This window comes from Motacilla alba, unplaced genomic scaffold (assembly GCF_015832195.1).
Source record: "Motacilla alba alba isolate MOTALB_02 unplaced genomic scaffold, Motacilla_alba_V1.0_pri HiC_scaffold_28, whole genome shotgun sequence".
Lineage (NCBI taxonomy): Eukaryota > Metazoa > Chordata > Aves > Passeriformes > Motacillidae > Motacilla > Motacilla alba.
This window is the reverse complement of record NW_024037374.1, coordinates 2573601-2592114: the sequence shown is the minus strand read 5'-3', so window position 1 is coordinate 2592114 and position 18514 is coordinate 2573601. Positions and strand designations below refer to the sequence as shown.

Sequence of the window (18514 nt, the reverse complement as noted above, 5' to 3'; positions counted from 1 at the left end):
CATAAGTTCAAATAAATATCACATTAGTCAACATATTAAGTGTGTTTCTATCTAACACAGAATTACCTTTTCTTACACCTTTGTCTAAAACTGCTCTGTACGGAAATCCCTTGGGGATGGGGGACATGTCAGATGCTGCTGGGACATCCCAGAGAGCTGAGGGAAGAGCTGTGATGGTGATTAAACTGTTCAAATGTTCAACTTGTGCTTGTTGGCAAGAAACCTTTCTGTGCCTCTGAGTGTCACCAGTACCTGAGCCCAAAAAACACAAACCTGATGAGCTGCAGCTCCCACTGCAGGGGCACTTGGACCTTGGCTCTGCACAGGAGAGCTCTTCATCCACTTTCTCTCTTTTCCTCCCTCTGGGCATAGAGGGAACTCCTGACTTCAGCCTGTGACTCGTGTGTGCAAAGAGCAAATCTGGGCAGAATCGGGGCAGGGAGGGTTTGGGGGCACCTTGGGATCTGTGCTGGGCACAGAAGGTGTTTTCCATTGCTCTGAGACTGTCTGCTGTGGAAAGGGGATTTAATATCCCAGCAGAGGAATGACTTTTGCATTTGATGGAGCTGTGCCTTGCCTTGGCTTTGTTGGCTGACAAGAAATGAACATCCCTCTGTGTCTCGGGCAGCTCCTTCTGCAAGGAAAGCAGGTGGGAGTTGGAGGCAAGGAGCTGAAAGCTGCAGGTGCAGCCTGGGCTGGAGGGAACTCAGATTTGCACAAGGCTGCTCTGAGTGCCAGGCCTTGGCTGGGGGAAATGGTGGGGTGGGGGTAGGGACAGAGTCTGATTGATTGTCAGCCATGAAGGGTCTTGATTTTCATATCTATTCAAACTGCATGAGGAGGTACTTGGATTCAGGATTGGAGATTGCACATATCAATGTATTAACAGGAGAAAAAAACCTAATCAGGAATAAAGAAATCATTTCTCACTGTCTTTTTAAGTAGAATATATTCAGTTTGAATACACTGCTGGAATCTGTAGTGTATTCTGTAATGTGTCTAATTAACCACAAAAGATTTGAAATCTTAAATTATTCCCAGAGGCTTGGCTTGTTCAGGTGTTTGAATGTTCATGAGCCCTGGGACACTGAATTCCTGCACTGAAGAGCTGCAGGCTGAACAAGCCTCTGCAGCAGTACAATTCAGCAGCAGCCTCCAAGTTGCTGAGGATGTCAGCAGCCCCCACTGAGGCCATCCCTGGCCAGAGCCCGTGGGGGAATGGGCAGACAAGGAGAGCGTCCCTGGGGCTGGGCCAGCACAACTCAGAGGCACCAGCGGCTCCAGCTGGGAAATGGAGTGTGGAATGGGGCTGGGAGAGCCCTGCCTGGGCTGTGCCAAGCAGGACACACAAGCCCTGAACCCCATCCCCCAAACAATTCTCTCAGTGAGACATTTCAAAGGAATTACAATTATTTGTGTGCTCTGAGTTGGACTCCCTGGAGGAAATACCACCAAGAGATTCTCAGGAGCTCAAAACAGCCAAACAGCCTTTACTGGGAACTTTAGAAAATCAGAGAAATTTTTGCAAAAGGTTTATAAATAACATTGTAGTGGTTTTGGTTTGTTAATTTTAACTTTTTTCTAATTATGAGATTTCCTAATTAATGTATTGATGAGTGTGGGGAGTTTTATTTTTGGTTAACTATTTATGTATTTATTTTGTTGTGAGATAGGATTTGGAGAAAGGTAAAGTATGCTTATAATTTTAAAAGGGTATAAAGAAAGTTTTATTAAAAGTAACTAAAAGAAAAAAGGTAGTGAGAAATAAAATAAACTCTTTAGGACACTTTTTCTTGGCAAATTTTTTTTACTGACAATGTGAAAAAACTAAACTAAAAAATTCTGGGTAACTATTTCTAGATTAGTCTTTTATAGTTTACTTTGGAAGACAAGTTTTTCTTGTTAAGGTTATGGAGATTTTTTTATAAAAGGAAAAAATAGTTTTTTTGTGGTTCTTCATTTTGTCATGGATAACAGTTTTCTGGGAACCTTTGCTATTGTGAAATTGTTTTTATTGCTACAAGCTTTTCGTCAGCTTGTTGATGGGCCATGTTTACTTTTGGGGTATTGTTTTAAAGATTAATTCTTTAAAGGTAAAAGTTTTTAATATTTTTAAAATTATTTTTATCTCTGGGAATAGAGACCTTCTCTTGGGGGTGTTGGATTATATTTTTTTTGTCTGTTTAAACTTTTGATGAAATTCCAGTTACTTAACATTTTTATCATAATATGGAAGCTTTTCTTTGATACTGTTTGATATTAATTTCAATATTTTAAATTTTCATAGTTTTATGTGTTATAAAGGAAAAGAGATTTTTCTTTATAGTTTGTAAGAGGATTTTAGTTTTAAGATTTTTTCCTTTTCTTTTTAATTGGGATTCAATTTCTTTTGTACTGACTTTGATGGTTTTGTGTTAGTTTTTTAATATGCTTGTATTTTGTTTTTCTTTAACTCATGGGAGGATTGAAGTATTGCAAGGGGTAACACCTGACCCACCAGTAACTTGTGGTGGAAGTTGTGGTTGGGTTGTATTAGGATTGATTTTATGGTTGGTTTTTTGAGGTTTTTGTGTTTAATTTTAGTTGTAGGGTTATTTTGTGTGGGTTATAGGTTGTAGGGGTTTTTGGTTTGAGTTGTGTTGGGGGGAGGGGACTTGATGGTAAGATTTGAATAGCTGTGGCTAGCTTTGTTCTGGTTGGGGTTTTGTAGCCTCTTTTGTTTTCCTGGTTGGTAGTTGTTGGGGTTTGGTTTGGTTTGAATGGGGCCGATGGGAGGGGGGCAGCCTGGGCAGGGGGGAAGGGGCTCAGTCCAAGGCAGGGTTGCTTGGTTTGGTTTGGTTTGGTTGAGATGGGGGCCGGGGCTGGGACCCACTACTTCTTTGTTGACTGGAGAAGAAAGAGGAGGTTCCTGGGTTTTTCGTGTTTAACATCAGTGTTTCACAGAGGCGTGTTCAGCATCTTAGTGGTTTAACAGATTGTCACTTACACAACAAGTTTTGTAATACTTCTTAAAAATGTTCTCACATCAAGCAATGAGAGACATTCAATCAACAAAAAACCACTTCGCCAATCATTGACTTGGCTCATTCAACATCACAAGCTCTAAGCCTGTTCAATTTTATGTTAATCAAAATTTGCAAGAAAAGGGAAACAGAAGAAGACACAGAAAGAGAGAAAGACAAAAAAAGACACAGAGAGGCACACACACAGCTACCAACTCCTGGGTTCCAGCAGTGTTCAGATGAAAATTCCAAGAGGAGGTAGGGTCAAGATGTGTGCTTGCCTCGTGGTCAGCTTTAAATACCCCTTGGTCTTCCTGGGCCCTTCCCCCATGTGTGACTTTGGGTCATGACCCAAGCACCCCCCCTTATTATCTAAAAACTCTCAAACCTTTCTGTCTGTAGACTACCCTCAGGCAACTCCATGCAGCCTTCTGACTCCTTCTCTCTTCCTTCTGTGGCACCAGCTAACTCTTTCCTGCCCTTGCACAACCACACGAGCCTGTCTCCCCCTCACACGACATCTTCCCTTTGCTGCCCCTCACACAACTGCTCAGCTCTTTTTCCCCACAGCACAGCCTGCAGACTGCAGTTGATTCTCGGCCAGCTCACCCACTCCTTTATAAACCCACTCTTTATAAAACACATCCTATTAAGGACAAGGCTTTTCCCACTCTTTGGGAATTAGTCCAGCTGCAATTTATCAGGAGCAAGATAGCTTTCAGCACTATCTCTGTTCTCTTGACAATCTGTCCTCCCACACTCTGTGATTTCACAGGCAGCTCTGTGATGTCACAACCCACTCTGTCATGTCTCAGCCTTCTCTGTGACATCACACAGCTTCTCTGTGATGGCACAGAGCCCTTTTCTACGATGCCAGAGTCTTCTCTGTGGCCTCCCAGCCTGTTCTGTGATGTCACACAGTCATCCTGTGATGTCACAGCCCACTTTGTGACATCACAACCTGTTCTATGATGTCACACAACCAGCCAATGAATGTCACAGCCTGCTCTGTGATGTCACATCCTGATGTCAAAACTCACTCAGCATGTCAAACAGCACCTCTGTGGGCTCACAGAACCACCCTGCAATGTCACAACACCTTCCGTGATGTAACACAGCCACCCTGTAATGTCACAGTACACTCTGTGACCTCACAGCTTGCTCTCTGATATCATACTGCCACACTGGGATGTCACAGCCTGCTCTGTGATGTCACATAGTAAACCAGCTCTGTCATAGCCTACTGTATGGTGTCACAGCCTGGTCTGTGATGTCACACAAGCACAGAATCACAGAATCACAAGGCTGGAAGAGACTGTTAAGATCATCAAGTCCAACGCATGCCCTAACACCATCTCAACTAGACCACGGCACTCAGTACTATATCCAATCTTCTTGTAAACACATCCAGGGATGGTGACTCCCCCACCTGCCAGGGCAGACAATTCCAGTACTTTATCACTTTTTCAGTAGAAGCTTTTTCCTAATATCTAATTGGGATAAATAGGTGTGATTTGTGCTGACAAAATTTAAAGAGTAATCAACATTGAGACAGTAATTATTATTTGGTGAAAACAAAATGGTTAAAAAGGGAAATGCCAGGAAGAAGGGAGGGGAGGGGTCTGCTACCCCCCCTTTCTCCTGCAGATGTTCAGGGCAAGAAGGAGTAGGAGATATCTATTACTAAATTTATCTGAAAGAGAGGGAATACTTGGGTGGAAATCAGGAACATGTTAATTATATGAGATTTATTGCTTTAATGTTAGAACATGGTATTGGCTGATATAATGTTAGTTTTGGCTGATACTATACCAGCTTGGTGCGCATGTGTAATCCAAAGGGGAAATAAAGGACACCTGAGGAAGAGGCGACGCCTTCCTCAGACCACCCCCAAAGAGTGGTGTGACCACGTAAAAGAATGGTGGAGCATGCGTGATGAAGATGAGGATGAGGGTGGAAATACGAGTGTGACAAATCGAAAATGGGAGGAGATGGTGATGGCACACAGCATAAAAAGGGGAATTGTAACTTGATGACCTTGTCCGTGAGGTGGCAGTGGTCCCAAAGCCCTTGCACTCCGTACCCTATACTAATTTTCTTACTTCTGCATTATTATCAGAACCAGATTATTCCTCATTTTAACCAAATTATATTGTCAAAATTTTGAGTGTATTCAATTTTATCTATTCTAAACTACTTCATTAAAATTGCTGCTACAATTAATTCTGTTTGGTTTTTATTTGTGATTGGATAATTGGGCAAACATAACACTGGGGTTCCAGGGCAGGGCAAGGCTTGACCTGCACCTTCCTCCCTCACACATGAAATGTTTTGAGCCAACAATCTGCTCCAGTCTCTCACAGTAGGCAATGTTGGAGGTGGAACCCCAATTGTGGCCATGGGCACCTGGCTGAGAAGGACAGTTCTTTTCCATAGGAAGGAAAGCATGGAGCCCCAGTGTTGGAAGGCAGGTGAGAGCCTCAGTAGTCCAAGGCCAGCCAGACTTGTCAGCAATGGCAGATTTTGTCTGGGAGGAGTCTTTCGATTTAAGGAATTTTGGAGGTGGAATCCCAATCTTACCCATGGGCACCTGGATTAGCAGGACTGTTCTTTCCCATAGGAAGGAAAGCACAGAGCCTTCCCCAGTGTTTTGGGGACAGATGGGGAGTGACCCTTGTGAAACCACTGCCAGCCAGACTTGTCCTGGCAATATTCCTATTGGAACAATCCTTGCATATGAAGAAATTGGGAGGTGAAATCCCAATTCTGACCATGGGTGCCTGGAGGAGAAGGAGAGTTCTTTTTCACAGCAAGGAAAGCATGGAGCCCCAGTGTTTCAGCAGCAGATGAGAAGAGAGCCTCAACATGCCAAGGTCAGCTGGACCAGTCAGGCATTGCAGGGGAGGCCAAACCAGCCAGACCTGTTCTGTGTTCCCTTGGTTTTATGGGGCCCTGAAGTGTCACAATGGTGCCTTGATTAGAAGAAGACCTGCAGTGTCACAATGGACCCTTGGTTCAATGGGGTCCCAGAGTGTCACAGTGGCCTCTAGGTTTCATAAGGCCCCGCAGTGTCACAATGGTCCCAATGATTCCATGATGCCTTGCCGTGCCACAATGGTCTCCTTTGGTTGCCCAGTGTCACAATGGACCCCTGATGACACGAGGCCCTGCAATATCACAATGGACGTTTGGTTCCTTGCAGCCCTGCAGTGTCCCAAGGTCTTCTTGGTTTCACCAGGCCCCACAGTATCGCAATGGTCCTCTTGGTTCTCTGGGGACCCCCAGGGTCACAATGGTCTCACTGGTTCCATGAGGCCTCACAGTGTCACAATGGCCCCGTCATCCCATGACACCCCAAAGTGTCATAATAGTCCCTCTGGTTCCATGAGGCCCAGCAATGTCACTGTGCTCTCCATGATTCCATGAGGCCCCACAGTGTCACAATGGCTCCTTGGTCTCACAGGGCCCCACAGTGTCACAATGCTCCCTTGGTTCCATGGGCCCTGTGCTGCTGCATTCCCCCCTCCCCTTCTCAGGCCGCCCTGCCAGCTGAGAAATGCTCCTTGGGCCTCGGCCTTGGCCAGCAGCCCCTGGGCTCAGCTCCTCTGCAGCTCATCACAAACACTGGCTGCCCCAGGCACTGCTGCTGCCCAAGGAGCTCCTGCTTTCTGTAGGAGCAGCCCTGGGAACTGCTTTTGTTCCCTCAGTGCCACAACATCCCTGTTCTCACACTGCCAAAGAAAGCTGTTGATGCCGAGTGTGGCCAGGATGAGCCATTGCTGGGACTGAAGCCCCTCTCTTGGGGGCCTACAAACAGCGCTCCAAAAGGAGCCCCTTGGAGCTCTCCTGGGCCAGCAACTCCCTCTGAGTGGGGCCTCTCCCAGCCGGGAACTCTCCCGTTTGCTGCACTCAGGGATCCCTGAACAGCGACAGAGCCTGGGCCGATCCCCCCACTCCTCCAGGCTCAACCCTTCCCTGGCTGGGGAGCTGCCAAAGCTTCCACAGTGAGCATTTCCTGCCCTCAGGGGAATTTCTCACAGGTGCCTTGCACTGACTCTTGGTGTCTGTGTGCACACAGGAGTGCCTGTGCTGGGGAAATGGGGCAGAAATGCTGCTCTCTGAGGGGCTTGAGTGCCTTGGACAGCTGAGTCAGTCAGATATCCAGATATCAGTAAGTAAGGTTAAGTCACGAGGTCCAAGCTAAGTTAAATGCTCCTAAGAGTTGTTCTTTTGCTAAGTTGTTAAGTTTAAGTTATTAGCTAAGTTAAATATTGTTAAGTGTTATTCCTCTGTTAAATTGCTAAGTCATAGGTTGTAAGTTGGGGAAAATACTGTTAAGTGCTGTTCTTTTGATAAATTGTGAAGTTTAAACTATCAGTCAAGGTTAAGGTGTAAGTTAAGTCCTCTTAAGTTTGAGCTCTTATAAGCTTTTAGGCCGTATTCCTGTTATCCTTGCCCTCACTGTCCTTGTGTCACACACACACACAGGGACAGTTCTCGGCTCATTTCAGGTTTGATTGCCTGGATTTGGTTTGGTTTTGTTGTTGCTTTGTTTCCTTGCTGTGCCTGAAGTGTCCAGTCAGGAGCAGAGTGACTCTTGCCAAGGAACTTGGTGGTGCTGTCGCTAATATTAAATCTGGTTTTCACTGATCCCTTGCTGGGGATTTTTTCAGCGCTCTCAAGCCCTCGTTCAGAACAGGGTGAAGGAGCCCTGGCCCAGGCTCTGGCCCTGGGGGACACAGGGACACAGATTGGGGGTCCCTGTCCCCCTGTCCCACCCCCATGTCCCAGACACCCATCCCCGTGTCAGGCTCTGGGGTCGATCTCATGGAACATCCTCTGGGGGAGGCTGCGGCGCCAGGGGCGGGGGGACCCAGGGGGACAGGGGACCCCTCTGTGCACGAGCAGCGTTGGACTGCTCTGGGAGGAACTGTGAGGGGGGCTGGGGCAGAGTGACCTCCCCAGTGACCTCACACAGCCCCTGTGATGTCACACAGGGCAGGTTGCTGTCTCTTCTTGGGCCGGTGCCGCCAGGGTACCTTCAGCACTGAGAGCGTCTCCTCTTCAGAGCCACTCAGTAACTCCTACGGCACACCTTCCGCCCAAGCCCGGATGGAGTAATCAAAGTCGCCACACCAGAGAAAGAGACGAGAGGACTTCTTGCTTGCTGAATCCAGAAGGGTTTATTTGGGGAGAAACTCTGAGGGTAGGCAGGACACAACCACAACTGAAGGGGAGCAGAGGCTAGAAGCCCTGACCCTGGGAGGGGTCAGGGTATATAACCAAGGGGAAGGTAGGAGGGGTTTGGGGAGGAGTCAAGGCAGGGTGACCTAACTGGGACCAATGGGAGAGGAAGGTAGGAGTGGCCTTGAAGGGGAGCCAATGGAGAACCGAGAAAAGCAGAACTTTCTAGAACAGGAGAGTGGGGAGAAGATGACTGACACTTTCACTCTGCCTGGGAGCATGAGGCATGATGGGAGCTTGTATCAGTCTCTCAAACACTGGTAGTTTCCCATGGCACTGCCATGCCTGACTCCCCCTGGCCACCTCTCACAACACAGCCCCGGTGATGTCACAGAGCCAACTCTGGGATGCCACCCCGTAATGTCATGCAGCTGCACTGCGATGTTACAGAAGACTCCCTAATGTCAGAAAGTCCTCCTGTGATGTCACTGTCTGTTCTGTGATGCCACAGCATGCTCTATGATGTTACACAGCCACCCGGTGATGTCACAAAGCGACTCTGTGATGTCACAAAGTCACCCTGTGATGTTATAGTCTGGCCTGTGATGTCACAACCCACTCTCTGATGGAAGATCGGCTCTATGGACTCACAACCTATTCTATGATGTCACAGACAGCTCTGGGATGTCACAACCCCCTCAGTGATGACACAAAACCCTCTCTGTGATGTCATACTGCCACTCTGTATTGTATTGTCAGCACACACTTTGACCTCACAGCTGTCCCTATGATGTCATACAGCCATGCCATGATGTCACAGCCTGCTCTGTGATGTCACAGAATCCCCTCTGTGATGCTGTAGCTGCTTGATGAACTCAAACAACAAACTCTGGGATGTCATAGCCCAACCTGTGACCTCACACAGCCCACTCTGGGCTGTCACACAGCCCCTTGCTGACATCACAGCTGCTCTGTGCCTCTATGACACAGCCACAGAGGTGCTGCTGTGACACAGCCCCCTCTGGGACATGCCACAGCCCCTGCCAGTGCTGAGCCCCTGTGAGCTCTGTCTGTGCCCTGCTCGTGTCCCTGAGCTGCCCTGGCAGTGCCCCAGCCCTGCTGGGCTGTGCACAGAAGCTGCTCCTGGCCAGAGCTGTCTCTCTGCAGCGCTGCCCTTGCCAGGAGCTGCCTCTGGGCCAGGAGCCCGGCCCAGCTCAGCAGCACAGACACAGCACAAGGACTTTAATGACCCTCTGGGGCTTTGGTGCTGCTTGCATCACACTCAGTCCCTCAGTGAGGCCTCAAAAAACTTCTCAAAAGTTAAAAATATATTGAAACACAGAAGTTTCTCATACTTTAAATAGATCTTTCTGAGGGACAGGACTGAAAAAGTGTCCCCAGGTTCCATGTAGAGCAGAACACTGGAGGCAGTGATGACAGGTGGGGACGAGCAAGGGAAAGGTGTCTCTGATGCTGAGCAAACCTTTGCCTCTGTCCCTGCAGGCTGTTGTCATCCCCTGGCTGCCCCACCTGGCTGGCCCCTTCCTTTGCTGACAGCTCTGCCTCCTGCTGCCTCTGCCTGCCCATACAAAGCCTTGGGCTGCTCCAGGCTCCTTCTGGGGCACGTGCTGCACCACAGCCCTGCCCTTGTAGGGAAATTCCTTTCTCCTGGTGTCCTCTCTGTGCCTCCCCAGCTGCCCTTGGTGCCATTGTTCCCTTCTCATGCTTATATCCTCTAGGAAGAAAAGCTCCAGCCTCTCTGAAACCACCCTTCAATCCCTGCCAGGCTACTCCTGTTCTGTCCTCAGTCTCCACACCACTGAGCCCAGAGCCCTCAGCCTCTACCTGCTGCTTATGTGATGAGGCCTCCAAACCCCATCTTGGGAGATTTTTGGTTCCTTTCTAGGGTCTGTGAAAATGGGAAAATTGTGTTCAAATTTATTTTCTCCCAAATCTTGCAGTGACAGTACAAGGGTCAATGCCTTTAAACTGAATGAGGGTGGATTTACATTTGTTGGAAGTAGGAAACATTTTACAGTGATGAGAGTGGCACAAAATGGCAACTGTTTTTCTAGAGAAGTGGATGCCCCATCCCAGGAATGCTCCAAGATCAGGAGCTTTGTGCAGCCTGACACAGTGAAACCCCCTCCCCTCCCCAAGGATAGAATTCCTGTTGTGTGGGTCTCTGATGTGCTGGGTGCCCTCACAGCGCTTCTGGCCAGAATGTCTGCTGAGGGCCAGCCAGGCTGCTGCAGGGGCAGTGACCTCACAGCCATCAGCATGGCAGCCCTGTCCCTGGGCCTGGCTCTCCCCTTTCCTCGGGCCCTGCCTTGTCTCTGCTGGCATGAAGAGTTTTGTCATTGATACCTTGTCCCCAAGGTGCTGGGGCCAATGGCTTCCCAGCCAGGCTCCTGGAGCACAAGGGGCTTTTCAGAGCCCAGCCAGAAATGAGCCCTGAGGCAGCAGCTCTGCAGTGGTGGCCAGCAGGCCGGGCTGCCAAGGGAGGCTTCTGGCCATGCCCTGCAAGCAGCTGCTGCTGCCAAGGTGCCTTTGGTGCCTCAGGCTCTCCCTGGCACAGCTCCCAGCACGGCACTCTGCCCTTGTGTCCGAGCCCTTCCCTGTGCTGGGGCTGGCCTGGGGCTTTTCGTGCAGCGGGACCTGCCCTGCTCATGGCACAGGAAAGGCAGTTCCTGCTGCAGCAGGAGGCGCTGCCTGCAATGGGCTCCAACAACTCCAGCAAGGCCCTGGTGACTTTGAAATTGCTCCCTAGAGCAGAATATTCTAATAATTGTTACAGCTCCTGTACTGTGGAGTAAATAATGCTGGTTAAGATCTTTTTGTCTAATCATGATCAGAATCATTCAGAGCTGTATTTATATAAATCTATCTGCTATTCCATCATTAACCCTGTGGGACAAATTGCATTAGGGTTATATTCCACCTGTCCAATCTTTTACTCCTTTGACAAAGCCTGAGGCTGGGATTGGATCCAGCCGCTGCCAGTCTCTTCTCTTAAAGGAAGTTTAGAAGTCTAGGGATCCTGCGGGGATTCGAGGATCCCTGGTGGCTGTTGGGTGTCATTTCTCCACCTCATGACTCAGCAGGAGTTTCTGTAATAAAGAAATAAAGCTTTTGCCTGAAGCTCCCACTCTGCCCATGACAGGAACCCCTGTGAGTGTCTGGGACATCCCGGCTCTTGGGCAGCCTGGGGAATCCTGGGATGTCACCATGGAGCCCCCATGAGTGCCTGTGACAGATCGGTGCCTGAGCAGCCCAAGGTCCCCTGGGATGTCACCATGGAATGGCTGTGACTGCCTCTGAGCACACAGCTCTTTACCATCCCCAGAAACCTCTGGGAGGGCTCCATGGACCTGCTGTCTCTGCCTGTGACATTCCAGCTCCTGAACAGCTTGGAGACTCTTGGAATGTCCCCATGGAACCCCTCTGAGGGCCTGTGACAAATCTGATTTTTAGCAGGCAACCATCCTTGGCCCCTGTTGCTGTGGTCAGTTTCCATGGCAACCATCACCAGCCCCCTGTTGCTATGCTCAGTTTCCATGGCAACCATCCCCAGCCCCTGTTGCTGTGCTCAGTCCCTCGGCAGCTCCATTGAGACCCCATGCCAGGGGTGGTTGCCATGGACACCAGCTCAGGCCTGCAGCCAGAGCCCGTTGCCATGGCAACCATTGCCAGTCCCATCCCCAGGGTCACGGGATCCCAGATCCACAGAATGGGCTGAGCTGGGAGGGACCCATCAGCATCCTCGAGTCCAACTGCTGGCCCTGCCCAGGACACCCCAACAATGCCAGCCTGGGCCCGGCAGCGCTGTCCAAACGCTGCTGGAGCTCAGAGAGCCCTGGAGCTGTGACCCTTCCCTGGGGAGCCTGGGCAGGGCCCCAGCAGCCTCTGGGGAAAAACCTTTTCCTGAGATCCACCTTAAGCCTGCCCCGACTCAACTGCAGCCGTTCCCTCCAGTGCTGTCCCTGGACACCAGAGGGAAGAGGTTCCCACAGCCCCAGCCAGGGACCCGCTCCCAAGGCTGCTGCCATGGCCACCAGGGCTGGGACCAGCTGGGATGCTCGGTTTCCTTGGGCCAGGGTTTTAGGAAGGGGATTCCCCAATTTCCTGCTCCCACTAAAACCGTGCTGCTGCTCGCTGCCCTCCCACCTTCCATGGAAAGCACAAAAGACAAAGATACCAGGGTGGGATAAGAACAATTTATTGGGAACAGCAACAAGATAAGGAACAAACTGGAACACAAACAATATTAATCACAGAAGGGATGGGAAAAAGGATTTACAGGGAAAACTATAACACAGCTGCCTGGCTCTTCCTGGCCACATAATTCCCCCTGCCTGGAAAGAACACCCTTCTCCTTGGGGAGAGAGAGTCCCTTTCCTGCCCCTGACAATGACCTGAGGTGAGAGCAAATGTAATGACACAGCCATGGCCAGATCCTCATGTTCATAAATCCCCCATCATGTCATTGGAAGGGGCAGGAAAAGGGACAGGTGTCTTCCCAGCATGGATCACAGGGACCATGGATCACCAGGGCTCTTCCTAATATGGGTCCTCCAGTGGGGGATCGAGGTGGGCATGAAGCTGTTCCTGCAGTTGGGGCACTGGCAGGAATTCCCTTGCTGGTGACTCCATTGGTGTTTGGTCAAGTCAGAGCTCTGGGTGAAGCTCTTCCCACACTGGGGACACTCGTAGGGCCTCTCCCCAGTGCGGATGCGCCGGTGGGTGATGAGGGTGAAGTTGTGCTTGAAGCCCTTCATGCAGTCAGGGCAGTGGAAGGGCCTCTCCTCGGTGGGAATCTGCTGGTGCCGGAGGAAATCGCAGCTGGTGTGAAACCTCTTTGAACTAAGAACACTCGTAGGGCGTCTCCCCAGTGTGGATGCGTTGGTGGGTCAAAAGGGTGTATCTGTAGCTGAAGCCCTTCCCACATTCCCAACACTCGTAGGGCCGCTCCATGGTGTGGATCATCTGGTGGCGGATCAGGGTGCTGCTCTGCCTGAAGATCTTTCCACACTCCAAGCACTTGTAGGGCTTCTTCCCATCATGAAGCTGCTCATGGACCACCAGCTCCAAGCTCTGGCTGAAGCTCTGTCCACCTTCCTGGCACAGGCTGGGTCTTTCCTCCTCAGAGCACCCTGGGCTGGCTTTGCAGCCCCTCACCCTGTGGGATCTCTGTGGCTTTTCTTCCCCATTGGATTCCTGCACCGTGGAGTCGCTCAAAACAGCCCCTTCCATGAGGTTCTGCTGCGGGGATTTGTCCTCCCTGGTCTCCATCCTCAGCTCCTTGTCTGGGGGAGGAAGGACAAGGAGAGGATGGGATTTGCCTCCATGCCACAGGGAAGGGGAAGGAGATCCTCCCAGGGCATCCCCAGCAGGGCGGCGTTGGCAGCAGGGTTGTCCTGCAGCCGGGGGCCATGCTGGGCTGGGAGATGGAGCAGGAGAGAGGGGGAAAGGGGCACTGACTTCCTCCTTACCTGCCTCGGTGTTCCACAGCGTCTTTGTCTTCCCCACAACTTCCTCCTCCATCTGGTTAAGGTTTGGGAATGGGAAATCCTATTTTGGGAGGAAAACAAGGGATGAGTACATTGAGTTTTGTATTGGTTTGAAGGCAAACCTGGGGGAGAGTCTAAGACAGAATTACATTTAACAAGAAAATTAAGATCAAGGCAATGAGACAGAAACACTGCCTGAAACTGACAGAGTCAGGATCTAACCTGACACCCTCTTGGTCAGGGTGGTGGTAGCAGTCTGATCAAATGGTGGCTGCAGTCCTGTTGGAGTGATGAACGTGATTCTGTCGAAGCAGTGATCCTGTAGAAGGGTCTGGTCTTCCTCTGAAGGTCCAGTGCTGGTTATGGAGCTCTTGTCCTCTGGGAATCCAGTGGGCGAGGTGCTCCTGGTGTTGCAAGGCTCAGCTTATATCCAGGTAGGAATGCTTGGTTCCTCCCCCTGGGCGGAGCATCCCACAATGGGATGATGGAATTTGATCAGTCCTGCAGTGACACTCCATGGCCCATTAACAGGAGAGAGCCCCTGGAGGGCGTTATCAGGGCTGAGTCATGGGAGAGATCAAGAGCACTGCCCCGCCTGTTTATAGCAGTTTATGAAGATGGTGATTGCAAACGTGCTTTTGGTAACATCTTACATTGCAACCTGAAACAGCGGGGCAATCCCTGCTTGGGGGGTGAACACCACCGCCCTTACCCAAACTGGCTCAGGTGTAAAACCCCCACCCCGGGAAGGCCACACAATGTCACAATGTCACACTTGCCCTGACCCAGGGGAGGTCTCTGTCCCTGCCCCTGCCTTGCTCTCCCCCCTTTTTCTTTCCATCTCTCTCTCTGCCTCACATTTACTGTTAAATAAAATACTTTGGATTTGGTCTCGTCAGCTCCTTAATTGGGGCAGAGGCATCTCTCTAACAATTTTCTTAACCACATTGCCACATTATTTTGGCACAGTGAGTTCAGGGCACTGTTCTCTGACCCCAAGTGCCCTTGACAACAGCATGGCTCCCTGCTATGAGGAGGTTTTGCTTCTCTCTGGAGCAACTCTTGGAAACTCGGACACAGCTTTCTCTGAGCGACTTATGGGAGAACTGATGAGGAAAATGGCTGTTGTGGGTGGCCAATGCAAAGAAAATATTTTGTTGTCCTTCCTTGACTAGTTTGTTAAAATCACAGGAGGAAAGGGAGCAAATGATAGCAGCGAGACTGACACGGTTCATTCACCCCACGGTGAGGAACACAAGGCTGCTAAAAGTCCCACAAGAAGCCCAGCTCATGTAGCTAAATTCCCAAATAAGTCCCAAATTCACAGGCTTGGGGCTTTGCCAAATGTGAGAATATTTTTCTTTTTGTCCCTGTCGCCTTTGTGACAGCTACACAGAGCTTTCCCCCCCTTTTAATAATCTGTACTGGGCCGAATTTCCACTTTCCTTTTATTGGAACCTGCCAGCAGCTGAGCTGGAGCTGTGCAGGAACCAATGGAACTTGGAATTGCCACAGAATTGCCTCTATTGTCAGTTTATTCATTTTTGTGGATTTGTTGGCATTTTCATCACATGTGACTTGTTGGAAGAGCAAACATTCCCCAAGGCATTTAATGTAGGGTTAAGTTTGATTTCTGCCAAGTTTCTTTTGTCCAGTGCCCAGGGGGTGCTCGAGGGGTCTCTGTGCCTCTCGCCCTGGGGGATGCTTGGCCAGGGCTTGGGGGATGTGCCCCTGTCACCCCAGGCCATTCCCCAGGGGGTCTCCATCATTCTCACCCCAGGGAATGCTTGGGGGGTCTCCCTCCCTCTCACCCCTGTGCCAGGGAGTGCTTGGGGAAGTCTTTGTCCCTCTCAGCCCAGGGGATGCTCAGGGGTCTCTGTCCTATCTCTCTCAGCCCTGGGGGATACTTGGGGCTTCTCCATTCCTCTGGCCTCAGGGAATGCTTGTGCAGGGCTGGGGACCTGGGGCTCTGTGTCCCTCTCACCGCTGAGGGTGCTCGGGGCTGGGGGGACTCTCTGACCTTCTCATCCCTGGGGAGGCCGGGGGGGGTCTCTGTCCCTCTCAGCCCTGGTGGGACCCCACCCAAACATCATCGGGCTCAGAGGGACAGAGACACCCCCAAAGCCCCAGAAGGGCTGAACCTGGGATTTGGTTTGGGGCTGAGGATTTAGGAAGGGGCTGGAATTGAGGCTGGGGTCGGAGTTGGGGCTGAGATTTGGATTCGAGTTGGGATTGGGGTTCAGGCTAGACATGGGATTGGCTTTAGGGCTGGGGTTGGGTCTGGGTCTGGGGCAAGATGAGTCTGGGACTGGGATGAGATTTAATATAGAACTGTGAGTGTGTCTAAACATGGAGTGAGATTGAGACCAGGATCAGGGTCAGGTTTGGGACTGAGCTCACCCAGAGGGGGACAGGCGGGAATGTCACTGCAGGATGTCCCTGGCATCATCCCAGCCCTCCTCAGGCACCTCCAAACATAGGGGGGAGCTGGGTGCTCCAAGATCCAGGAGCTCCCATGCTGCCCCTCAATACCATGTGAGCATTCCCTGAGGGCAGCCCTGACTGTGACCCTTGGGGTTCTGGGATCAGCCCTCACATCCCTGTGGGAGCGGTTGCAAACAGGACAAGAGATTTTTCCCCCACTCTTCCCTGCAGAAGGGTGAAGCCCAGCTGCCCTTTTCTTCTGGTGCCTCCTCCTCTCCTCAGCTGAGTATGTCAAATTCACCAGGAGCAGGAAAATCCCCATTCCCTGTTTCCTTGTGGCTGCAGCCCGGAACATTTATTCAGAATGAAAAACTTTCTGACAGCCCTGCTGAATGACACCAGAAGGAGGTTTGTGAGAAAGGGAGGAAAACGTGTTTTGATAGGAAATAAAATTACAAATTTATTTCTTTCTCTTGCATTCCTTTTCAGTCTGTTCTGGTCTGGTTTTCATAGTGCCACCTTCTCAGCTGATTCTGTTTGTGCCCTCCTTTCTCTCCTGCCTTTCTCTGTCTGCTCTATTTCTCTCTCAGTGTCTCCCTTGACCCAGGGCAGCTCCCACCAAAGACCCTGCCCTGATTTAATTCCCTGTCCAGGAGCTACAACCACCATGGGTGAAGTGATGAAGGCTGGCAGTGAAATGTCACTGTAGGATCTTGCTGCACTTGGCTTTTGGCTCTTCCGTAAGAGCTTTGCCTTCAAAGGCAGGAGCATCATTTCCTGTCTGGGAACTTGTCCCACATTGCAAGGCTAGATGTCTTCTTTTTGCCATCTGTATGGCAGTTGTCTTCTGTTAAGTGGGCAGTTTCCCTTATCTCTTCCACACCCACTCCTCCCTCCGTGGGGGGGATGAGGAGCAGGATTGGGGGGGGGGGAAGACATCTGCTGATAAGAGGCTGTTGAATGTCACTGCATGACTGATAAGAACCATAGGATGCCAGTGTGAGATGCTCTGCCCAGAGTTAAGAGCCAAGCACTCTACCCAGATATAATTTGGAGATTCTGGAACACCAGCACAGCTTCTCCACTGGATTTCCCAGAGGAACAACAGCTGCCTCTTCTTCCACTGGATCTTCAGAGGAAGACTACACCGTTTTCTACAGGATCCCTGCTCCAAGAGAAGCACACCTGACACTCCAGGAGGACTGCAGCCACATTTCCAATTGGACTGCTACCAACACCCTGACCAACAGGGTGTCAGGTTGTGTTCTGACTCTGTCAGCATTGTTTCAGTTTACTGCGTTGTTTATTAAATCCTTTTATTTTCTTCCCTAGTAAAGAACAGTTACTTCTTGCTCCCATATCTTTTGCCTGAGAGATCCCTAAATTAAAATTTATAGCAATTGGGAGAGGGGGGGGGTTTAACATTCTCCATTTCAGGGGAGGCTCCTCCTTCCTTAGCAGACACCTGTCTTTCCAAACCAAGACAGAACTGGAATTCCAGCCCCTGGGAGTGTGTGCCATGCATCCCAGAGGGGCATTACCCAGGCTCCCAGGGTTCTGCTCCTGCCGTGCCTGCCAAGGAGCTGTGCAGGGCCAGGGGACAAGGTCCAGCAGCTGTGTTGCTTCTGCAGTGCCACAAGGGCCCCTGGTTCCATGAGTTTCCGCACTGCCAACAGCGGTTCCTTGGTTCCCATCATGCCCTGCTGTGTCACCATGGATATTTGGTGTCATGAAGTTCTCCAGTGTCACAATGGCCCTCCTCGCTCCATGAGCTTCCACAGGGTCACAATGGACTCCTTGGATGGGCAGTGTCACCATGGACCATTGGCTCCATGCAGCCCCGCTGGGTCACCATGGACTCCTTGGTTCCAGGAGGTTCCAGGGGTGTCTCCATGGTCTCCTTGGATCCACAGTGTCACAACGGACCACTGGATCCACATGGCCCTGCTGTGTCACCATGGCCCCTTGGTTCCATGGGACCCCAGGGTCACAATTGACTCCTCGCTTCCACGTCACCCCTTCAGTGTCAAAATGGCCCCTTTGTTCCATGAGGAACACAAAAGGTTTATTGAAACATTGAGCAAATCCTGCTTAACACACCTGGGAACATCTGCTTGCATTCAAGAGAGAGGTTAAAGCTGAGGATGGCACCAGCAGCTTCCATCTGCAACAGAGATCCAGGGAAACAACAGGGACAGAGAATTCAGCTGCAAGACTCAGAGAATTCTGCTTCCAGAGATCATTTCTGCTCACACTGTCCCTTGCAGAAAGGTGACACCATTCCAGGCAGCCTGGACTGAGCAGGTGGTTCCTGAGTGGGGTTTGTTGTTCAGGAAACCTGCTCAGGCTTTTCCATTCCTTTCCTTCCCAACAGGAAAACTACTCCCGGGCCTG

The 18514-nt window shown here is 50.5% G+C and overlaps 2 pseudogenes; one reads left to right on the top strand and one right to left on the bottom strand.

Moving 5' to 3' along the window:
• Positions 1 to 18514, top strand: part of LOC119696322 — a 2199709-nt pseudogene that overhangs the window by 485844 nt on the left and 1695351 nt on the right.
• The window catches only part of LOC119696323, a 1148804-nt pseudogene that overhangs the window by 434211 nt on the left and 696079 nt on the right, over positions 1 to 18514 (bottom strand).